Here is a 20,689-nt window from a genome sequence, read left to right on the forward strand (position 1 = left end):
AAGTGAAAACATTCCTAAATAATGCTTTCCAGAAAGGTTACTTAAAAAAGCCAGCTTCCTTTGACTCCAATGCTAGTTGAATAGTGTTTCACTAATTGTGAAGAAAGGGTCCCACCCTTCTCCTGAAGTGCAACCGGCTTCCTCTCCTCCCTGGGGATTTTACTCTGGGTTGAGAAAGAAGGTTCAGGTTATAAATCTCTGCACACTGGAGGTGCATGGACACAGCATGAGCAAGGAATCCACTGGGGCCAAGAAGGGAATGTGAAGTGGAAGCGTCATTTGTCCCCAGGACTCCAGCTTTCAGAGCTTCCAGCCTTCAGTGTTACTCTCTGTGTTTCACTCTGATGGCCAATGGTACATTCTCCACTACAGTCTGAATAGAACCAGACTCACTGATATTAAAGGTTGGGTCTTGGGCTGGCTGAGGAGTGCATCTCATCCAGAGAGACCACTCTATGGAAACTTGAGGTTCTTTTCTGAGTGTGTTCTAGAAACAATGATGCATGGCATCATATGAGGAGCAGAGCCTCCCATTTTCCCCGACCATTCTGCTTTTATTGGGTTATGTTGGTTCTCATTACATCTCTTGGAGAACTATTGAGGTGGGTCATGTTTGACAGTCAGAACAGGTCTGGTGGGTGATACCAGGGATGATCAATACAGCACACCTTCCCACCCCAACACACACATGTGCAGGGCCCTCTTAGTAGAGAGGAATTAAGTAAGCAGGTTGTGGGACTTTGACCCTTGTGGTCTGGGCTGAGACCTGCTCCCAAAATTGAACAGAATTGTATTCAAATCCAGGACTTCAGGATGATCTGTACAGAACACCCCATAATCCTGACTGTACTAAGTGGATTCCAGAAGTCCAGAACATCTTTGGCTTAGAGCAAATACACCATCTCCTGAGGAAAACCATTTCCCCTCTTGTTAGTAAAACAACAACAACAACAACAACAACAAAAACAAGTTATTAGCTCCCATTTGTATTCCTTTTTGTTAAAAAAAAAATGATAAAAAAGGGGAAAAGTCCTGAGAGCCTGCATTCAACTTCCTTCTCTCCATCCTTCCAACCCCATCCCTTCTGAGAAATACTTGGAAGCTTTCTAATTTACTTCGCAGTCCCAGAATCAAGCAGTCTAGTGCTTCAGACAGAGGTCCACGATGAGTGAGGGGGAGCTCCCATCTCTTGTGTTTCCTCTTGGCTTTTTATTAAACTCTCATCAGTGTGAGTGATTTCAGCGTGTCTCTTCATCAGCAGCCAGCACCGACAGACAGAGACCCAGGGCACCAGCTGGGAACATGTGTACGTATAAAATCTCAGCTGCGAGTACATGCCCAGGAAAAACATGCAAACCAGCCCTTACGTCTAAGAATCGGCAGTGCTTTCTAAGTTCTTGGTGATCTGTGTGCTAAGTCACATTTTCATTTTTGTTGCCTGCTCCACTTTGCAACCTTGCTCTTGCTGGGAGCTCCTGGAGAGAGCCTAGGTTCAATCTCAATCTCTCTCTCTTTCTTTCTCTCTCTCTCTCCCCCCACCCCCAGACCCCAGCTTCCCCTCTCTGGGAAATTTTTCTCTGCTTCTCAGCAGGTGGGCTAGGAAGACACCAGTGAATAACTTCTTGGAGTTAAATAGTTAGCCGGAGCAGCAGCAGTGACCTCAGCTCAGCGGCCCGCAGATAAGTCTGCCCTCGGTTTCTGAGAAACTTCTCAAGTTCTTTTGGCAGCCCCGGGCTTCTCCGGAATCGCTGCTAAGCCAACAGGCAGCTGGAGCGTCTCCGGACGCTCACATGAAACCCCGGGAGCAGTTTAAAGCCCCAGCCCCTTGGGCAGCCTGGCCAAGGTCAAGGGTCAGCGGCGGCTATAAAGGGCTGCGGCTGGTACCACCTGCGCGGCGCTGCGCGACCGGCTTCCCGCGCTCCCTCCGGGCGGCCTCGCCGGCCCTCTGCAGAGCTGGGGGGTTGGCCTCTGGGGGCTCTGGGTGTCCCCGACGCCGGGGAAGTTGGGTGAGTGTGAGGTGCGGGGGGCCTTGCGGCCCGAGGTGGGCGGAGGAGCGCGCAGAGGGCAGGTGTCCAGCGCGAGCGAGGCTGTTCCCTCCCTGCAGGTGATTTTGCACCTGTGGGATGCCCTAAAGTCCCCTGCTCCAAGGAACCGCGCAAACAAATGGTTGAGACGAGGTTCCTAAAGGCTAGACTTTGAGAATTGCCCAGGACCTTAGAGCAGTGCTATTCGGAAGTGTGGTGCAAGGACCTGCAGCATCCCCCTCCCCTGGGGCTTTGTTAGAAATGCAAATTCAAAGGCCCCAAGCCAGACCTGCTGAACCACAATCTCCCGGTATGGGGCCCAGGAATGTATGTTTTCATAAGCCCTCCAGGAGTCTGCTGCAGCTAAAGTTTGCTTACCTATGACTTTGAGGTCATGTTGTCTAAGACTTGCACCCCTCACTCCAGGCAGAAACTCCCAGGTAACCAGGAAGGGGTGCATAGAGGAGAAGTCATAAGGCATTAGATACTGGGATATATTCAGATATAATAAGAACTTTGAAACATTCATGGCTTGTCGCAATTGCTGTTCAGTGTCCGACTGTGAACTGTGATCTTTGGTTTCCTGAAAACAGTACTCAGGGCTTTAAAGGAACTTTACCTTGTCTCTACTCTGTGCAAGGCCTCAAGCAAGGTTCTTTCAAAGTGAAGGAGAAAGTTGTGTACTTTTAAAATCTCCTGGTGGCTTATCTTTCCTTTAACCAGGATCTTTGTAATACGGTGTAGCGTTTCATATCCCCCACATTTATCTTGGTTTTTGGTATTTAAGTGCTCCTTCTGAAGTTAATTTTTGTTATTGCTTTTAACCTAGAATGTCAGATTAGGTATTTTGAAAGAGATTTCCTTTATAAGTTCTGAGCAAAAATGCTTAAAAACTCTAAAAATCTTTAAGACATATGTTTTGGTGTTCGTATTGAAGTCTACTTGATACATTTTACAAGTAGAATATTTAGGGATCCTGAGATTTCTTATGAATCAAATAGAGTTAGACTTAATATTTAAGTCTAACTCTACTATCTCCAAGGTTCTGAACCATTCCTGCAGATTCCTTCATCACTACTGGGAACCTCATTCAGGAAATAGTCAATGATGAAGGTTGTATGAATGGTTTGCTGTTAGTTTTGTCTTTTGGTGGCTAACTTAAATATTAAGTCTAACTCTACTACTGAGTCATTCTGAGACTCTCGAGTGAATTTCTGTGGATATTTCTCAGTTTTCCACTCTTGTCAATGGGTGGATGCAGGAGGTATGCTTTTGATGTGGCACCTGGCAGCATTATTCCAAAGTATCTCCCCCAGAGTTCCCTACCTGCTGTATGGTTACAATGTTGAATCTTTATTAATATGTTAGACTAGACAAAATACTTAACACAGTGATCATAGTTAATTATGTATGCATGTTTTAAGTTAAAACACCCGAGAAGCTTGCTCACAGATTTCAAAGGCTAACTTCTGTTTTGAAAACAATTTTGGAAATGTCAGTTAAAATTACAAGTTATTGGTAAGAATGCCATGTGCCTGTGAAAATAAAGCTTGCCACTGTAAATATTCCTCTTCCTGAATCATGGCTGCACACAGAACTTGCTTATAAGAATTCAAAGAGCATACTCAGTATCCTTTTATAATGGAGTATAAGGTTTGCAACATAAGTCTTATTTTTGTCATATTTTATGTTGTTATTTCCCTCCTTCAAATCACCTTCCAAAAGAGAAGAATTTTTTTTTTTAAGAGAAGAATTTTTAACCCTGGAGCATTTATCTGGATCCCTCTAGCTCTGACAGTGGGGGACAGGAATTTACTTGAGATGTGTACTTTTCACGGCATTGCAGTTTGCTTTGAGAATGCTCCTGTCAATCTCCTAGGATCTCAGATCCAGGTCCTCTCTGCGCAGGTGCAGAGAAGGTGATGGGCACTGGGCAAAGCTGGGACTTAGGATACAAACAAGATGCATACCTACCTTATGAGGAAGCACTAGCCAGTGGGGCATTGGCAGTTGCCCTGTGGTCCTGCCCTAGATTCTTCTGACCTGCTCGGATTCTAATCTTTCAAGCCAGTTTTGGGGGCATACTGTAATTCAAGACTTGGTCTCTGAAAAGCCATTGCAAAATTCTACTTTCTTTAATGGACGCGAGTGACACGTTGAGACATCTCCCTTAGCATGGTTGGAAGATAATAAAGGACATGAAGAGACCAGAATAGTGGGATGAGAACTTTAGGAAAACAGTGTTGTGCAGTGGAAGGAACATCATCTTTGCTGTTGGAGAGACTGCATGTTTTGGGGCAATCTGTACTCCCTCACAGAGCCTATTTCTTTATCAATAGTAGGGTATAATCATCATGCAGAAAGACCTACTCTTCTTCTGGTTCATCCACCTTCAGTGTTTATTTCATGGGCTAACATTAGCTACAAAGGAGGTTTGGAAATGTGATTTTATTTTATTTTATTTTTTTTAAAGAGTTTTTTTTTAATTTTTTATTTATTTGTGATAGTCACAGAGAGAGAGAGAGAATGAGGCAGAGACACAGGCAGAGGGAGAAGCAGGCTCCATGCACCGGGAGCCCTACGTGGGATTCGATCCCGGGTCTCCAGGATCGCGCCCTGGGCCAAAGGCAGGCGCCAAACCGCTGCGCCACCCAGGGATCCCTGGAAATGTGGTTTTATAGCTGAGCACCCCTATCCATCAGTATAAGGGTTCTATTGATAAAGAGGGAATATTGGATAATAAATAGGCAACTAGAGTTTCTGAAAAAATAATGCAGGACCAGATTGGTTCTTTGGAGATTGTAAAGTGCCAATGGTTGTGGTGGATAGTGGTATGTACATGTGTACGCATTAAAGAATAGAAGGTGGTAGAGAAAATGTGATAATAACAAGTTTCTAGGCTGCTGGATGGCTTGAGGATGTTCAAGTTAAGCAGACAGGCCCCTGAAATAGAAGTGCTCTGGCTTTGAAAATGTGCTAATAATCGTATCTCTACCTAGGTTTTTTTTTTTTTTTTTTTTTTTTTAAGATTTTATGTATTTGAGAGAGAGAGAGCAAGAGAAAGTGTGTGCGAGTGAGAGAGCACAAGCAGGGGGCAGGGCAGAGGGAAAGGGAGAAGCAGACTTCCCGCTGAGCAGGGAAATCTGATGCTGGACTCCATCCTAGGACCCTGGGATCATGATCTGAGCCTAAGGTAGACGCTTAACTGTTTAACCGATTGAATCACCTGGGCGCACTCTATCTAGGTCTTGAAGCAATTTACATAAATGGCTATATTTAAATCAAACAGTAATCCTGAGGGGTAAAAAAGTAGATGTATTTATTACCACTTCATTGATAGGAATGTTGAGGCTAGATTTATTAAACCCTTGTGTATAAGCATATGCTCAGTTAGCACAGAGCTACTGTAAACCTTAGCTTTTCTGGCACCCAGCTGATCTCCTTATCAGGAGGGGTCAGGTTGTAAAAGAAATGAGAGAATGAAGATAACCTTGCATACTTCATTTTTACGATTGCAATAAGGTAAGAAAAAAATTTGGAAAGAGGGAGATAACATAATGAAATTTTGTAATTTAATAATTAAAGATGATGTAATGATTTAAGAGCCTATATACCTGGGTTCAAATCAGCATTTAATCACTTGCTAGCTGTGTAAACTTGGGTAAGACACTTAACACCACTATTTTCTTCTATCTTATGGGGTAATAGTAGTACTCATTGCATAGAGATCTTGTAAAGATAAAGAACAAAAAATAGTGATGGATACATAATAAGAAATAAGTGCTTGCTGTTTTAGATAGACCATAACTAAGAGAAAAAATTGAAAATCAATTGAGTTAATTGAAATAGCTGACTACAAGATAAATTTAGGGAAAAAAACAATAGTTTTTCTATAAACAGTAGTAAGCAGCTAAGAATATAATGAAGAAAACGTCTATTCTAAATAAAAATAAACTACAGAATGAGAACTATGTATGTGAAATGTGTGTGACCAACTACTGTTGGCTCCTTGCTGCCTGAACTTTAACCTCTACCCTTGCCCCAAACGCACATTAAGAGAGATGCACAGAAAACCCAAAGCACCAGTATGGGTTTTATGCAAAAATACTTCCAAGAAAAAGGGAAGCCTTTGTTATACGCAAAACAAAGATTAAGAGTTGTTCCAGGAAACCGAAGAAAATTACTCTAAACTCTAAGGCATTAGAGAACACAGGTTTTCTTTGGTTTCTTTTCTTTCTTTTTTTTTTTTTTTTTTAAACACAGGTTTTCTAAAGCAAGGGCTCAGAGAAATGCAAGAAGCAATGAAAGACAAAGGCAAGGAAAGCTCAGAAAGAACATAAAACCAAAACCCAAATTAGAAGGTATAAGTCAAAAAAAAAAGAAGGTATAAGTCAATCTGGTGGAAAATTAGTTTTGCCTTAGAGGACAACTTTGAAAAAAAAAAATCTCATAGATTGCAGAGGGCAAGGACAAAGAGAGAAAAATGGTTAGACTAACAGTAATGGAAAACAAGTAAGAGAGAAACAGCATCAGACTATGTAGATTTAATGACCAAAAAAAAAAAAAAAAGGGGATAAACGGAACTGAAAATAAATATAAAACATGTTGTATTTCTATGAACTCAAATTATCATTCATTTTAAGATGTACCTTTGATTTAAAAATAGTTTTGGGGCAAATCAAAAGGAAAATAAAACTGTATATTAAATGAATGTGTCACAAGAAATTTCTCATTTGAGAAAGACTAAAATGTAAAAAAATGTATTTTTTAGTTGAAAAAATATAGAATTAGATGAAAACTTTTCCAAAGTAAAAGAGCATCTGCATTGGCATGTCAAGAGTCTCACCATGTTCTGAAAAATCAAAAAACAAAGAAACCCCCCAAACTCAAATAATATTAGCATGGTGTTTAAGGATAAAGAATAAAATATCCAAGCAGAAAAATAAAGGATTTAAGGATAAAGGATAAAATATCCAAGCAGAAAAATAAAAAATAAATTAGACTGGCAATATAAATGATCTCAGCAATATCAGATTTCAGAGGAAAATGACTCCATGATGAGAGCTTAGAGGGAAAATGATGGAATGAGACCAGGGAATTCTATAGCCACCTCAGTAGATGGCTTGTGCTGAATTTTTGTTAGCACTGATTTAGATTGCTCTAGATGGCAAGTTGGAAGGTATCAGAAAGACATTCTCAGTTATGCCAGATGTCAGGACATATAACGTAATCCTTGCTACTCCAGTTTTCTGAGGACTAGCATCTTCTAGGAGCTTGTTAAAAATGCAGAATCTCAGGCCCCATTCCAGAGCTCCTGAATCAGAGCCTGCATTTTAACAAGATGCCCAGGTAATTCTTGTGTGCTTTAAAGCTTGAGAAACACTGTCTTCCACAAGCACTTGCTAAAAGTCTTCTAGCCCAAGCGCTTTGTAACTGGTGTGTGTTGTAAGGACTGTGGATCTGCTGGGACATTCATCTCCTTAGCCTGTGGGGTCAAAGACCTTGGGCTGAGGACATAAAGAACAATGTCATTTCCTTTGTGGACCATGATCTATGGTTGTGGTGTCCAGTATGGTAACCAGTCATCATATGTGGCTCTTGGATACTTGAAATGTAGTCTAAGTTGAGTTATGCTATAGGAGTAAAATATAAGCCAAATTTTGAAGATTTAGTGTGAAAAATGAATGCAAAATATTGTGTTAATTCTTGTATCGATTACCCATTGACATTATGGTATTTTGGATACATTGGGCTAAGTAAAATGCATAATTTAATTAATTTCATGTATTTCTTTGCTAATGTAGTTGCTAAAAAATTTAAAATTGCATGTGTGGCCTGCATTCTGTTTCTGTTGGACAGTACTGATCTGGTTGCTTTAGGTAGCAAAAGGAAAATCAAAATAAAGAAGCTAAGAATGGATATGGACTTATATGGCACATTAATCCTATTTAAACTTAGAAATAAAATTGAATAGTTGTGGTATTGTGTTCACAGAGCAAGAATTATGTTGTAAAAAATAAAAAGCTACGGTATGAAAACCCTAAAGTTTAAAAGATAATTCCATGATAACAGATTGGGAGACTTCTTTTGCCCCTAGAAAATTCAATCAAAAAATGAAAGAGGAGGGGCACCTGGGTGGCTCAGTCAGTTGAGCCTCTGATTCTTGATTTCATCTGGGGTCATGATCTCAGGGTCGTGAGACCTAATCCTGTGTGGGGCTTCATGCTCAGCATGGAGTCTGCTTGGGATTCCTTTTCCCTCTTCCTCTGCCCCTCCTCCTGCTCACATTCTCTCTCTCTCTCTCTCTCTCTCTCTCTCTTTCTCTTTCTCTCTCTCTCTCTCACACACACAGAGACACCAAAGAAAGAAAGAAAGAAAGAAAGAAAGAAAGAAAGAAAGAAAGAAAGAAAGAAAGAAAGAAAGAAAGAAAGAAAATCTTTTTAAAAATGAAAGAAGAGTCAGGTAATGTAAGCAGACTACTTTTCTTATCTTTTGTAGACAAGGGACATAAATTTCATTTCTAAAGCTGATAAATTTAGAAATATAAGTTAAGACATCTTTACAAATAATTTTATTTAGCTTGTCCTAAGTAAAAATCTGACGTAATTTCTTCCAAAATGATGATCAATAGAGGGGAAATTAAAAAGAAAAAAAAACAGACAACAAGGCAAAAAATGTTAAACAAAAGAAACAGTAGGGAAAAGTAAAGACTAACTTATAAAATAGAGATGATACAAGTCCAAACATATATTTTATAATATAATATGTATTTAAATTACCCATTAAAGAAAAAGATTCATAGATTGCATCAGAAAGTTATATCCAGCCAAATGCTCTCTACCAGAGATACATCTAAAATTTAAAAGATTTGATAATTGATATTAATGATATGTTATCCAAGAGAAAGCAGGGATTATGCTGTTATATTATCTTGAGATCAATAGAAAAGATATTAAATGAGGCATAATGCATACTTTTTTTTGCATACTTTTTTATAACCTTTTTTCTTTTTTTAAACCAACATTTATTGACCAGTACTGCTAAATATCAAGATGCAACAATGGGCCAAAGCAGATGTCTTTCTCTGATTAAGTTTACCATCGAGTGGTACACACCCTATAATCAAAGGTCACATAATAATAGTAAATGACAAATATGATTTGCAAGGACAATATAGCTGTCACAAACTCTATGAAATAGCTAGCATGGTATAGAAATATATAAAGCCCAACTGCAAGAAATGATAATACAGGGTAGGAGAAATGTTGATCCACTTATGTTAGTCCTGCAAATGAGAGATTAGATAGACAAAAATACATAAGGATGACCTAATAGATTAATAATGAACTCTATATCATCAGGAGAAAATATATATTTTTTCCCCAAGCATCCATGAAGCATTTTAAAAGAGAGAGTTTAAATCAGGTCCAAAGGGAAACCTTAATCTGTTCCAAAAAAGAAAAATATTACAGATCACATTCCCTGAATGCAATGCTTTAAAATCAAAAGTAATAAAAGAAAGAGTCACTACAAAATAAAATGACTTTAATAAAATGTATAAAACAAATTTGAAATTTCTATCCACTAGAAAAATTTAAAGATTTATTTATTTATTTTTAGAAGAGGGGAGAATGCACGAATGGGATGAGGAGAGGGAGAGAGAATCTCAAGGGAAGTTAGGAAAATGCATTGCCTCCAAAAGGTTTCATTTCCAAATAAGAATAGATATAAATGAGGGATCCCTGGGTGGCTCAGCGGTTTGGCGCCTGCCTTTGGCCCAGGGCGCAATCCTGGAGACCCGGGATCGACTCCCACGTTGGGCTCCCGGTGCATGGAGCCTGCTTCTCCCTCTGCCTGTGTCTCTGCCTCTCTCTCTCTCTGTGTGACTATCATAAAAAAAAAAAAAGAAGAATAGAAATAAATGAATGAATCATTCAATTCAAGAAGTTAGAAGACACAAAATGAGCCTAAGTAAAGACAGAAAGTTGAAAATTAAGGCAGACAAAACACCCAAATTGATTAATAAATGCAAAACAAAGTTTTTTGGAGAGGAAAATTACAGGAAAAAGAATAATCTACTAGTTATTATAATCCAGAAAGAGAGAAGGAAAACAAAATGCATAATATTAGGAATGAGAAATCACACATACCCTTAGAGGGTAGAGAAAAATGAGAGGATTTTCAAATAGTTAAATAAATAAGGAAATATATTAACAAGTAATATGAATACTAATAAAATATAAATTGGGTACATTTAGGAGAAATATTTGAGCCAAATATATGAGTTTTTAAAATTAAAATATGTATATGTATAAATGTCAGGCAGAATAATAGAGATTATATCATAATACTAAACTTGTATAATTGGTTAGTGCAGCGTTGGCAACTCGCCACCAAATAAAGTTTTATTGGAACATAACCACAGGGCCAACTTATCTACTAGGCACAGAAAGCATGGTATCTAGGGCCCCCAGTACTTTTAGGGCCTCATGAAATGCTTTAATTTCACTAATAATCAGAAGGAAAAAAATTAAACTTTTAGGGTCAAAAATATTTAAGTTTTTCTTCACATGAAGGCCCACAAAAGTATCAAAAGCTATATCAAAAATAATTTTTATTTAATTTTGTTCTTTTTTAAAGATTTATTTATTTATTTGTAAGAGACAGAGAGAGAGAGGCAGAGACACAGGCAGAGGGAGAAGTGGGCTCCTCATAGGGAGCTCGATGTGGGACTCGATCCCGAATCCCGGAATCACGACCTGGGCAAAAGAAGGCAGGCGCCCAACCACTGAGCCACCCAGGCGTCCCTTAATTTTGTTCTTAAGGGAAGCTTGTAAGGCAAAAGTTCCTAGGGCCCGTGGCAGTCCTAATGCAGCTCCACAGCCATGCTCATTTGTTTACATATATTGTCTGTGGCTGCTTTTATAAGGGCAGAATTGAATATTTGTACTGGAGTCAAAACCCAAAATATTTACCATCTGACTCTTTACAGGGAAAGTTTGCTGACTCTTGGCTTAGTGTGTTAGCACTCATGATATTAAACTGAACTATCTTTATGACCTGGATTTTATTCTTACTAATTACTTCTACCTATACCATCAATCCTTTAAGACATCAACAACAAAAAATTCAAAGAATGTTTTTGAATTCCTCACATTTCTTGACCATTTATTAAAGGCGGGATGCCCTTTATGTCAGTTCAAAATTTTAAGAGAAGAAAAACTGCCAAGTAATCAATATCTATGTTTAATTATCTTCATCCCATACATCATAAAGAATATAAAAAGAATGGGGAAAGGGCAGTGTTAAGGAAAAGCAGTATCTCCGTATAACATGTTCTTTCCGAATGTCATCTGCAAACGAGTATTTGCTTCTTGCCGCGTGAATGCAACGCAGTGGCCCCAGCAATAACCCAGGAGATGACAGTGCTGAGACTGCTTTTCCTGAACCGGAGCACCAATTGTTTATAATTTGGCTTCTAAAGTTTTAGAAAATCATAATAGTTTACAAGTTTGGCGTAAAATTTCAGATTTATTTTTGGATCCCCTCAAATTTATGCTGTGATGTGGCCTCAGTTTTGACTATATATTAATGGTAAGAATCAAGTTTGCTTTTGGTTAGTGAGCATTGTGATTCGTTTATACATAGGAAAGCTCCTGGAAGAATAACCAGCAGCCTGGTATGGGTTTTAGCTGTAGGGAATGGGAATATGTATCTGCTGGTACACTAGGTGGAGGTGTAGTGAGTAGTCCGTGCAACTCGGAAGGAGTAGATTGTTATTGACATTGATTAGAATTCCCAGCTCACTGGATTTAATATAATGCAGATCAAGTTGGTTTTATTTCTGTTTTATTCACCCAGAGTCTATAGTTTACATTACTGCTCACTGTATTTATAATGACCTACATCTATCATTATAGTATCATACAGAGTAGTCTCACTGCCCTAAAAATACTCTGTGCTTTACCTATTCATGCCTCCTTCCCCCAACTTCTGGCAACCACTGATCTTTTTGCAGTCTCCAGATTCTGCTTTTTCTGAATGTTTCTACAGTTGGGGTCATAGAGTACGTAGCCTTTTAGACTGGCTTCATTCACTTAGCAATATGCATCAGACCTTCCTCTGTGTCTTTTCATGGCTTGGTAGCTCATTTCTTTTTAGCTCTGAATAATATTATATTGTCCAGCTGTCCCACTGTGTATTTATCCATTCCGCTTGGTGAAGGACATCCTGGCTGCTTCCAGATCCACTTTCAGACAACACTACTTCCTTCCTCCTGTCCCTTGTATCATTGTTATCATTAATTTCACCTATATATAAACTATAATCATCAGGTACATTATTGTTGTCATTATTTTGAACAAAATGTTGTTTCTTAGGCTGATTAAGAATAAGAACAAAGGTTTGTATTTAACTTTACTTGTTCCTCTCTAATGCTCTTGTATTAACTACATTTTCTTAATTTCCGTGTTTTTGAGGTTCTGGCATCTGGAGTCTTGTTGACTAGGGAGGGACTGCCTCTCTCCATGGTTGACTAATTCCTAGATAGTAAGGGATTCGTCCACAAGCCCTTCTCTGATATGTAAACCAATCAAACCTGAGTCCATACCTCCAGCTGACACCTCTTATTGGGCTCTTGAACTCTGGGACATTATCCCCTTTTTCTAATCATCCCAGGATTGTGCTAGACAACTAGAGACCACCCTGCCAGTGCAGAGCCCACGGACATTATTCAACTGTCCAATTCTAAATCCACCTAGCTTGTTGACTTTGTCTCATTCATTTCTTCCCAGGAAAACCACAATGAAGACTCCCACCTAGAGTTCTTTCTCTTTCTCTGCCTGTTCCTCTTGCCTTAGTTCTTCCCTAGCTGGCCCTTTGTGGTGTGTTGTGACTCCTGTTTCATTTTTGGGTCTGCATGTCTTACTGTACCTGATTAAAATAAATCCTGGGTACCATTAAAACTTGAACCTTTATATAGATTTGGATTTCTGATTTCTATTATTTTCCTTCCCTGAAGAACTTCTTTTATCATTTCTTGCATGACAGATCTACTGGTGATGAATTCTATCCATTTTTGTTGGAGAAATGTGTATTTTTCCTTGGCTCCTGAAGGATAATATCCCAGGATGCACTATTCCAAGGTGATGGTTTTTTCTCTTAATACATTGAACATTCCACTCTACTCACTTCTTGCACGTCTGGCTTCTGAGGAGAAGTCAGATGTAATATTTATCCTTGCTCCTCTACAGATAAGATTTTTTTCTTCTGACTTCTTTCAAGACTTTTGCTTTACTTTTGATTTTCTGTAGTTTGAATATGATATGCCTGGATATAGTTTTTGTTGGTTTTGTTGTTTGTTTTGGCATTTTTCCTGCTTGTTGTCCACTGTACTTCCTGTATCTGTGGCCTGGAGTCTACATTAATTTGGGGGAATTCTCAGTCATTATTGTCTCAAATATTTCTTCAGTTCCTTTCTCTCTCTCTTCCCATTCTGGTATTCCAGCTCTAAGTATGTTCTACTTTTTGTAGTTGTCCTAGGGTTCTTGCATATACTGTTCCTTTTTTTTTTCAGATTTTTTATTTGTTTTTCAGTTTTTGAAGTTACTATTGACATATCCACAAGCTTAGAGATTCTTTCCTCATCCGTGTCCTGTCTACTAACAAGCCCACTAAAGGCAATTTTCATTTTTTTTAAAAGATTTTATTTATTTATTCATGAGAGACACACAGAGAGAGGGAGAGGCAGAGACACTGGCAGAGGGAGAAGCAGGCTCCATGAAGGGAGCCCGACGTGGGACTCAATCCTGGGTCTCCAGGATCACACCCTGGGCTGAAGACGGTGCTAAACCACTGAGCCACCAGGCTGCCTGCATTTTTCACTTTTGTAACAGTGTTTTTGACCTCTTGCATTTCTTCTTGATTCTTGGAATTTCCATGTCCTGCTTCCATTTCCCATCTATTCTTTCACACTGTCTACTTTTTCCATTAGAGCCCTTTGCATACTAATCAGCTATTTTAAATTCCTGCTCTGATAATGCCAACAATCCCTGCTGTGTCTAAGTCTAGTTATGCTGCTTGACCTGTCTCTTTGAACTGTGTTTTTGCCTTTTAGCATGCCTTACAACTTTTTGTTGAAAGCTGGTTATGGTGTAGTGGGCAAGAGGGACTGCAATAAATGGTTAGTGATGTGGTGATGAAGTGTGGATGGAAAGGAAACATTCCATGGTCCTAGGATTAGATCTATCTTTTAGTGAGCCTGAGATCCTGGTCTGGGAACTTCCCATGTACTTCTCAGTTTTTCATCCCCTCTGATGGGACAGGATGGCTACTGGCTACAGGGAGCTGGAGCTAGGTATTTCCCTTCTCCCAGGTTGATTAGGTTCTGGTAAAACCCCAATAGGTTAGACTCTGGTAAAATAGTGTCTCCTGAGGGCAGGTCTTAGTAAACAGAACAGAACTCTGGAATATTTCAAAATGGTTATTTCCCCCCACCCCTCCTGCTGGAAGCACAGGAGTCTTTCTTGGGTGCTCACTATGAGAATGTGGTAGAGCTACTAGAGGTAAAACTTACAGAAGTGTGAATGCCACCCTAACACTGGACCTTCCCCTGGAATTTTTAACTCTCATATTTGTCCACATTGAGCCTCCAATAATTTGTCAATTATAGTTTAGCTTCTTGTGCCCTGGCACTGATTCCCACAGAGGTATCCAGAGAGATTCCTGTCCATGAGTTTCTGATTTGATCAGTTGTGATTCTCTGTATCATGTGTCTTTGCCTCTAATGGAGCAGTGGTTTGCCCTCTGACTTCACTTCTCTGATGGATCTAAGAAGAGTTGTTGATTTTCAGATTGTTCATCCTTTTACTTGTTAAGACACAGTAATGACTTTCAAGCTTCTTATGTGCCAAACTGGAAACTGGAAATCCTGGGACGCTTTTAAGAGAGAAACAGGCTGCTGTTAATCACTATACTGGAACAGCAGTTTTTAATTGGTTCTATTCTAGAAAACTGCATTGCATATTCGTGGATTCTTTCATTCAATTTTTATGTTTGCTTTACTAAGGAAAAAATAATTTTTAATTTAAGAATCAATTAAAAGTGTCCTCATTCCCACATCCTAAAAATAAGTATATTTGACAATGAAAAAAAATTGAGATCACACTGGACACTCTCAACTTTGCATTTCCCCCCTAACCTACACTTTTAATTAAATTGAGCAAGCATTTACTTGCTTTGCACTGTATTTAGAGAACCTGAAAGTAGACTAAAACAAGATCCTTTCCCTCAAAACTTACACTAAAGATGGATCAGTCAAACATGTACACAGAAAAAAACAATATGGATAATAAAATACGCACATGAGCTATTAAAAACTAGTGGTGTAGCCTGAGTGTTTGATGCAAATGGGAACATGGAAGGTAGATGTAGCCACAGTAGTCAGGGGGTAGGCCAGCCAGGTCTCAAAGTATAGTTGTGATTTGAACTTGTGTATAAGACAAGGGCTATTCAGGCTTGGGACAGAGGAGAAACAGAGCGGGTGCATGGTGTTTGGTTGGTTCCAGAGGGATTGGGAATTTGAGAGCTCTCCAGAGACTGGTTTCTGCAAAGTCGTAGCAAGAAGGAACCATCCTAGAGGGCCCAATTCTGAATTTCCCAGTGGGTTTGGTATCTAAGCATATTCAGAGTTGCCAAGTGCACTTTGGTCAAGGTTCTTTTGCTTGTGAACTACCAAAGTGCTCAAGCACAAAATGGGATTTATTAGCTAAAATGCCTAAGGATGTCCCAGGGACATGTCAGACTGATCAGAATGTTCAACTGATGTCATGACAAACATGTCTCTCTTGATCTTGGGGTTCTCCTTTATGGTGGCAAGATGACCTTAGCAACTTATACTCCACCAGTTTATTATCCTTGCAGCAAGAGAGCTTCTTCCTCCTAACAGATCTAGCAAAAGTCCACATATTGGCTGATGTTTATTGGCTCTGATGGTCTAGGTCAGGTGCTCATCTTTGGATCAATCACAGTGATTAGAGCAGTGCTGGCTTAAGTTAAGGTATTCTTTCCTGGAGTGAGGGCAAGATCATGATTCCAGCAACTACATGGATTGAAAGTAGGGAAAGAGGTTTCTCAGAAGCAGTTGTGAGTGGTGGGCACACCAAATAGACAAATGTCTACTACAGGATACTTTATATATATGATCTCCTATAAACATCTGAACAACATAATGCTACAACCATTACTGATCACAACCTACAGATAAGGTCATTGAAGTACAGACCTTTTTCTCTTTGGGGCTGTTCCCCTGTACTCTCTACAGAAAGTTTGCTTAGGCCCTTTAGGATGGCCCAATCCAATGGTTCTCAGCCTTGTCTGCACAGGGTGATTTTATTTATTTATTTTTTTAAAGGATTTTCTTTCTTTATTCATAAGAGACACACAGAGAGAGATAGAGACATAGATAGAGGGAGAAGCAGGCTCCCTGTGTTGAGACTGATGTGGGGCTCAATCCCAGGATGCCGGGATCAGGCCCTGAGCCAAAGGCAGATGCTCAGCCACTTAGCCACCCAGACGTCCCACCGGGTGTGCTTTTAAAAATCCCAGTGCTCTGGCCACATCCCCAACAAATTGAGTCAGAAATTCTGGGAGTGGGACCAGGCTTCAAAATTCCACAGTGGAAAAAAAAAAAATTCCACAGTGGTTCTCTAGTGTGCAGCCATGGCTGAAAACCACCAGCCTGAGGTTGTTTTCTTTTCAGAAAGTTGTAATGAGAACAAAGAGCAGAGCCAAGTTCTATTTTGTCGGCAACAGTACCAATAATGAGGCACACACTCAAGGAGATCAAACTACCACAGGAAGCAAGCTACTATTCCAGTGGAAATCAGGCATTGAGAATATAGATGGAGATATTACTAGTTTGGGATTTTATGATTTGAAGGGTAGCCATGGTTGAATGTCATTAATTCCTATGTGGATTATAACAGGCCTTCTGAAGTTTTAGCAGGTGGAAGTCTTTGAAGCATAAGCAAGACATTCTTCTCTCTGGGGATGTTTATTTAAAAGAAATCTGATCTGTAGGTTTTGGATGAGATTGTTGAAAGGTAATTAATAATACTTGAAAACCGAAAATCTTTGATGCCTGGGGAGTCTGGTTTAAGAACCTTCGGGATGTACTAATGTGCTTTCTGCTCACGTTCTGGCAAGAAGTGTGACTACTTCATCTGAGAGGCCCAGACCGTGGAAGGATGGACTTGCTTGTTTTCTGTCTTCAGCAGAGCCTTGTTCCTAGAAGAACCGGGTTCTGATTCACAAAAGGAGGGCATTTTATTGCTGAAGTTCAATCCTCTTGTTATGTATATTAGGAGACCAAGTCTCAGAAAGGAGATCACAGTTATGAATTATGAAAATTTTCACAATTCTTGATCAAACTTGTAGAAGTCATTAGAACATATTAAGTGTTTTTATATGCTTTTGTTGATACTTTTCATAAAATAAAGTTTTATTTTTAAGTTCATTCTTACTCAGTTCTTTATAATTCTGAAATATCATGTTTATTTATTCTTTCAATAAATATATATTTTTAAGATTTGTTTATTTATTTGACACAGAGAGAGTGCACAAACAGGAGGCAAAGCAGAGGGAGAGGAAGAAGCAGGATCCTCACTTAGCAGGGAGCCTGATGTGGGGCTGGATCCCTGGACCCTGGGATCATGACCTGAGCTGAAGGCAGATGCCTAACTGACTGAACCACCTAGGTGGCCCTCAATAAATATTTACTATGCACCAGTGTGTGCCAGGTACTGGAGTAGGTGCCACAAATCATTATTGTATGATGGAGTTTTCAGTGACATTTAAAACCAACGAGTTCTGTTACTTTATTTTGGAGTTTACCATTTGGTGTTTTTTTTTTTTATATATATTTTTATACAACTATTCTGGCTCCCTAAGTAGGCTATATATTCTCAGAGGGACTATTTTATGTCTTTTATTCTTTATGTCCACAAGCCTATTAACAGTTCCATTAATTATCTATAAATGGCAGTATTGGATGACTGGGCAAGTGACAGCTGGTAGATTTGTTAATTAAGCTGCAGCCCATGTTTCTTATATGCCTTATTTGTCCTGGTTTAAGAAGACTGTGGCATAAACATTTCTGCCTTCAGCTCCTAATCTAATTTGCCCTGATGAAGATGTCCTTAGAATGTCGTTCCCCAAATAAGAAAAAGCTGAGAAACTGTTTCTTTGTACTGGAGCGCTGTGCCACGTAGCTGTGGGATCCTCTGTGTCTTAGGTCCTTGATCTCTCCTCTTGCCCTATGGGCATAAGGTAATCTCTTGGTTTAGAAAGTGTGGCAAGGGGCTCTCTAGTCAAAGTTCCGCTGATGCAAATATCGTGCTGCCACAGTATCCCCAAGGCTTTTCCTTGCCTCCTCTTCCTTCAAGAACAATCAGCAGCTCATAATTGCCAACAGAATAAAGTAACTCCTAAAATGCTCCTAAGAGCATTTAAAGCCCTCTGCCATCTTGTCACCTCAACCCATCCTTTTTCCTTTAGCCTTGTCTTCCACCCCTCCTCATTCTACACCCTGCACCACAGCCAAAGCAGAAGCTGACAGCTTCCAGGATCCACCTACTGCTTGCTGCTGTCCATGATCTTTGCTGTCAGGGCTCTGTGGACACCAGAACTGTCTCCTCCTGTTATCTTTGCCCTTTGATATTCTAGGCATCCATCAAGTCTAATCCAAATGCATTTTGTTCAGGCCCTCCTTTGAGATGACAAGTAATTTTGCCCTATTTATAAGTATTTGCATCAGTATTTGCCTTCAGACCTTCCTTCACTTTCTTACTGAGCACTCACTCTGTGCCAAGCACTGGGGATGTAAAGATGTATCAAACATGCTGTGGTCTCAGCTCCAAAGAAGTTTACAGTCTGGAGAGGGAGGCAGTTATGTAAGCAGCCAGAATGAAAATTTCAGGAGAGTGAAGATTTTGTCTCTTTTATCCACTACTGAATCCAAACTGCCTACAACAGTGCAGAGAGAACCTAGTTACCACTCAAGAAACGTTTGTTGAGTGAATAATCAGGAGCATATGTAGTTGTAGGTGCATGTGTGTACATATATATATACATATGCATATATGTGTGTATAGATAAATATATAGAAAGGATAAAGTCCAATGAGACTGCAGAGGAAGGAAGACTTTGCTGAGTCCGTTTCTAAGTCATGAGTTGGACTTTGCCTGACAAAAATTCTACTCTTGTTTTTAGGCAAGGACTAGGTGTTGACCTTTGTTTTCCCATTTTTCCCACCTTGAGCTTCATGCATCATGGTAACTCAGTAAATGTTAATGGCCCTGAACTGAAGCTGTTTATAGCTAATCTGGGACTCTGGAACCTCGCTTTTCACCTGTTTCTGCCTGACCTATATTAAAGGAAATACTGGTCCTGGCACTGATACCAAATCCCTCCCCTCTCCTGCCATCTGTTTCCTCGATGAGCTGACCCTGGGGATTTAGAAGGCCTTTACTTTTTATAAAAGTGGAACTAGTGCTGTCCACACGGTGTGGCCTCTGCTGTTATGGCAGGTTCCCAGTGACTTGTCTAGAATGGTCCAATAGAGCTTTGGCACACAATTGCTCAGACTGGTGGAATTTGCTTCCTACTCACAGGGTATTACTTTATCAATCTCAGGATACTCCAAACATGGACTTTTGCTTCTAGAAAAGCCTAGAATTGCTGCTGTGTGAGGTTTTTTGAGTAGAAATGGCTGGGTTGATGGAATTTCTAGCACCTTCCAAATAATTAATTCAACAACTATTTCTTGAGGCCTCACTAGAGAGTAGGCAACTGACTTAGGCAAGTGGGATGTTCAATAGTGAGGGATGAAAGGCCAAATCCTATCTTCAATGAGCTTATAAGTGTTTGTGTATATGTGTGTGTGTTGGTGAGAAGTGGGGATTAGGAAAAGGAGGTCAGTAACTACAGAATGAGGTGAAATGTGCCAAATGCCAAACAAGAGGATGATCTTGGAAGTTTGAGCAGCTAGAGTGGGGGGCTGTGTGTGTTGATAGATTTGGGGGTGTGGGTGAGAGGGGATATCCTCTCTACAGAGTGGTGCCATGGAAGAAACAAGAGAAGCATGAAAACCAAGGGAAGCAGAGTCATGTGGCACCCATAAGGTGGGCAAACAGTGGAGGAAAATGAGACTGGGTAATTATGTGACCTCTCTGTCCCTTTGGTGAGGGACACTGGTGTGCCTTCCTGATGCTCCCAGAAATGGCCCAAAGCACCAGGGAGGCTGATACCTAGGCTTTAAGCCTCAGCTCCTCCATGGACCAGCTGTGTGACCTTGCCATGCTATACAATCTCCCTGGGCCTCTGAGCCTCAGCTGGAAGTGATTAGGGCCACCTGGGCAGATTTAGGCCTTTATCAGCTGGAGGTTGTGGTTCCTAAAGTATATTCTTCTCCCTCTGCTGGAGCTCCATATCTGGTTCAGAGCCTATTCTTGGCCTGCTTGTGGCACAGATACCCTGAGTTAGGGATGAATAACCAGGGAGGGTGGAGGACGGCCACCCGGAAGAGGGGAACAGCGTGGAGCACAGAAGGTGAGATGGCCTGAGCTTGCTTTTTTACCATCATTCAGTACGTATTGTTCCTTTGGCTG

General features: G+C 40.1%; 1 protein-coding gene across 7 annotated transcripts in view; it reads left to right on the forward strand.

The window, feature by feature from the left end:
* Positions 1-1,745: 1,745 nt before the first annotated feature.
* Positions 1,746-20,689, forward strand: part of COL6A5 (collagen type VI alpha 5 chain) — a 129,523-nt gene continuing 110,579 nt past the window's right edge. For 5 of the 7 annotated variants that reach the window (XM_038570814.1, XM_038570816.1, XM_038570815.1 and 2 more), the window contains exon 1: positions 1,747-2,006. The gene's annotated coding sequence lies outside the window, so the exon portion shown is untranslated. Of the gene's footprint in view, positions 2,007-20,689 lie in introns of all 7 variants that reach the window. The other 2 variants (XM_038570812.1, XM_038570813.1) reach the window with 1 other exon arrangement.

Source organism: Canis lupus, chromosome 23 (genome assembly GCF_011100685.1).
Source record: "Canis lupus familiaris isolate Mischka breed German Shepherd chromosome 23, alternate assembly UU_Cfam_GSD_1.0, whole genome shotgun sequence".
In the NCBI taxonomy this organism is placed as follows: Eukaryota; Metazoa; Chordata; class Mammalia; order Carnivora; family Canidae; genus Canis; species Canis lupus.